This window comes from Microtus oregoni, unplaced genomic scaffold, assembly GCF_018167655.1.
Source record: "Microtus oregoni isolate MIOR12 unplaced genomic scaffold, Mior012 000033F_ref0000390, whole genome shotgun sequence".
Classification (NCBI taxonomy): domain Eukaryota; kingdom Metazoa; phylum Chordata; class Mammalia; order Rodentia; family Cricetidae; genus Microtus; species Microtus oregoni.
The window spans coordinates 18,461,344-18,465,746 of record NW_024543092.1 but is presented as its reverse complement, the minus strand read 5'-3'; positions in this window follow the sequence as shown (position 1 = coordinate 18,465,746).

Below are 4,403 nucleotides of genomic sequence, written 5' to 3'. Positions count from 1 at the left end.
TGACGGCTCCCACTAGGCAGAACCCAGGACAGGAAGGAGGTAGATGCTGGTGGGAGATTACTGGCAGCTGTAAACCTCAGATCTATGACACCATTTTACCTCAGGAGTCATGAGTGCCTGCCTGGCCACAGCTTCACCTCAGGTGAGACTGCAAACTCTAGCTCCCTATCTGGGTTAGACTTTCTATTGCTGAGATAAAAGTCATGATGAAAAGTCATTTGGGGAGGAAAGGGTTTATTTCACCTTGTACTTCCAGGTCACAGTCCGTCACTGAGAAAAAGTCAGGCAGGAACTGAAGCAGAGGCCATGGAGGAGAGCTGTTGAGTGGCTTGCTCCCCATGGCTTGCCTAGCCTGTTTTCTTTTATACCTTAGGACAATCTGCCGAGGTGTGGCACCACCTCCCAGTGAACTGGGCCTACCTATATCAATCATTAAAGAAAGTGACCTACAGATTTGCATATGGGCCAATCTTAGGGAAGCATTTTCTCAATTAAGATTCTTTCTTCCAGCTGGGTGTGGTGAGGCACACCTTTAACCCCAGCACGTAGGAGACAGAGGCAGATAGATCTTTCCGAGTTTGAGGCAAGCTTGGTTTACTTCATTTCCAGGCCAGCCAGGGCTATGTAGAGAGACCCTATCTCAAAAATAAAAACAAGCAAATGAACAAAACCAATTCAACCCAAACCAACCAACTAACCAAACAAACACAAAAACCCAAAACCAAAAAAGATTTCCTCTTCCCAGATACATCTAGATTTGGGTCAAGTTGACGAAAACAGCCAGTACACTCTTCTGGTGAGGCTGGGTTGACCGTTCCTTGCGTCTAAGACATTCCTTGTAAGGAATATTCCGCCCTAGTATGACAAGAGACCAGAGAATTCTTTCAGCTGTCAGAAAGCATACATGATTTTTGTCCGAGCCCGTGCTGCCCAGAGCTAAGGCAATTAGGTTTGCCTTCCATGCTGTTTTGTCCTCTTTTTCAGCTCCGAGGAGAGCCACAGACTCAACACTTAGCTTAAGTGCGGAGCTCCTTCAGGGAGACAGGAAAAGACAGCACCTTTTACACAACCCAGAACAATGTGACCCACTCTTGTTTGCACTCAGGGATCAATACTTAAGAATTAACTACATAAGGGCACATAAATCTCAGGATGTCCACACCTTGGCGACAGCATGGTAAAGCCTTCACACCCGCTCCTTAGTTCCTGTCATCCTTTCAGGAGGAAAACGGCTAATATTTTGAGATGACTTCTCCTTAACACCATGGACAGACCTCTCCTGTCCCTAAGTATTGAATGGGAGATCTCTGTGCATGATCTATAGCACTCTATTGTGTTATACTCACTCTATTCATGAGGCTAGAGTAGGACCCACTATGGAAAAGTCTGTACGTACTCCCCCACATCCATAGCTGAGCAACGCCCTCCCCGGCTCTGCTCTCCTCCTGTCGGGAGTGCTGTGTGCTGTCATGTAGGAAGAAAACAAAACAACAGAGAATCACCAGGCCTTTAGGAATCGACCCAATTTACAAAGGAACGCAGTAGGATTGAACGCATCCTGGAATTATGTCTGGGGTGCACTGTTGCTACAACTCGTTCCTAGGGGAGGACCTAAACAAAGTCCCCTCCTCCTCCCAGCATCACGACAACAAATGGAGGCATGATTCCACTGAAGTTCCCTCTGGGGAACAAATGAATTTAATGGGCTTCCTTATAGATCATAAGGGAAGGGTTACAGGCGTGTGTGTGCTCTTCCTCCTAAAGGCCAGAAAATCTTCCCTCAATGGGATGATGCCTTCCCATAGTCATATAGATGGAGGCCTCCCTTCCCTGGTCTTCCCCAGCCTATGAGAGCCCCTTCCAAGAAGGGCCATGTATGGTTAGGACAGAGTGGCATACAGTACGTAGCTGGAAGCAACCGGATACTGAGGTGAGGGTTTCAAGACCCTCCCTGACTTTCCATAAGGGAATATAGACATCTGGCAAGCCCGACTAGGATAATCTTTTTGCAAGGGGGCACACTGGACCACCACAAGGGGGCACAGCAGACTGCCCCAAGGTGGCTGCTGCTTGGTTTGCAGGACAGGCACATACAACAGGCACATACTGATGCTACCTATATTAATTATTTCTCTCATCACTGGACAAAACACCTGACAGAAGCAGCTGGGAAGAAAGATTGTTTCCACCCAACAACCCTTTGCTGGAGAGGCTCCCGTCTGAGGCAGCAAAACCACCAGGCAGCTTGGTCACAGCTGGGTGTCTGCTAGAAACAAACTGGGCCGGAAGTAGGAAGGGACTTCACCTCAGCCCCTGGCATCCATATATCCAAAGAGTCTGAAATGTTCAGGAGAAAGTTCTATCCGAAGCCCTCTCCCCTCCCCCATCTCTCTCCAAACCCTGCTGTAGCTCAGAAAGCACACCTTTCGATGCCCCCTCCCAGAGATGCTCAAGACCACTCCCACAGGGAGTGCCCCCCAGAGAACAGACCTGTGGTTTTGTGATCTGTCTTTCCTGTCTCCTCTCTGGGGGTCTAGTAAGCCATCTGGAGCATCATATCCATTAAACCTGGGCTTTTCCTAATTTGGTTTGATTTGGTCTGATTTGGATTGCTGTGTTGGTGGAGAGGTTTATTGGGGTACAGAAACTTTTCAGGGACTATAACCTTCAAGGCCTGTCCCACAGCAGCCCACTGGCACAAGCTAAGCCCCACCAAAAGATTCCACAAACTCCCAAAGCAGCATCACCAGGTGCTGACTAATGTTTAAATTCATGAGCCCGTAGGGACATATCATGTTCAAACCTTTAATGTCACTGAAATAAAAAGCCAAAACAACATGTATGTTTGTAGGCATACACGTCTGATAACATTCTTATGGTGATTGGTGGAGGAGGAGGAGGAAGGCTTAAAATCAGACTTGAAGTGGAAAGCAATGCTCACCGGCACACCAAAGCCATTATTTATTAGTGGAGTCTGGTTTTATTTTCACCAAAGTACGTTAGACAGAAAAAAAACCCAACAACTCTGCTTGTTACTGACTTTTGAAACCGCTTCTAATTTATTAAACTGAGCCAACAGGTTCATGGAAGTGGGGATGAGGTCAGGGATGAGTGTGAGGGGAGGAGAAAGCTGGCTGACAGAAATGCAGGGCCTGCTCCCACTCAAGTGTTCCCCATCAACCTGCTGGGTGAAGCTCCCCGGGAGGTGTGAACAAACGTCTATCCCCATAAGGCACACCTGACAGACCAGAAGAAACACTTCCAAGTGAGCCTAGCAGAGAACCAATGGATTTACGAAGGTTGCTTTATAGGAACATGGGTAACAGCAGCTACATGGCTGCCACAAGTGATCTAGAGTTTGTCCCCAGTTGCAGGCGGCTGCACTGAGGAGAATCTCCCATGCTCAAGCCTCTGCTTGTATGAAACTGAGGGTCGGCCTTGTAGGTCTTATAGCTGACTGAGTCTCCTCAGATTGTCAGCCTCCTGAGTCTTATGAACCTCCTTCCTCCCTTGAGGAGGAGCGGTTCACAGTGCCACGTCATGGTGCCATCTCTCCCTCTCCTTGCTTTCTTTTCTTCTCCTCTCTCTCTCTCTCTCTCTCTTCTCTCTCTCTCTCTCTCTCTCTCTCTCTCTCTCTCTCTCTCTCTCTCTGTCACACACACACACACACACACACACACACACATAGTCTCATGGGGTTCTGTAGAAGGTTCTACCTGAGGCATCCTGGTCCTCTGGTCCTGCACTAATTGTCACGAGAAGGATTTTGTAGCCAGGAAAGAGCAGTACCTGCCTCTTGTCCTTATGTCACACTGGAATAGAAGTCAGTTTATTTCAAAATATTTTCAAACACTAAACCACGAGCTTTAAAGCAGTCTAATCAAGACAGGAAAGAGTAGACTCTAGAGTTACAGTTGAGAAGATTACCAGAGTCTGACACACACCCATAGCCCTAGCACTCAGGCAACAGAGACAGGGGATCACTGTGAGTTCCAGGCTAGCCTGGGCTACACTAGGAGGCTGTTTCAAGGCAATAAGAACAAATGGACGAAAAGATGATCTTGTAACTGAATCCCACCTCTTTTACTTCATGCCATGAGGCGTTACCATGGTTCTGTGAGTTCAGATGGAGAAAGGGCTACATTGGAAGTGGATAATGAAAGGAATGGGAAGTGAGAGATGATAATATTTGTGTACTTGTGTATGTTTGTGTGTGTGTCCTCAAAAGCCTGGGAAAGGACATTAGAGCCCCTGGAAGCTGGAGATGCAGGTGCTTGTGAACTGTCTGATATGGGTGTTGGGAACTGAACTCAGGTCCTCTGGAGCAGCAGTAAGTGCTCCTAATCATTGAGCCATCTCTCCAACTCTCAAACTGATTTCGGTTCTGCACAGTAGGTTAGTGG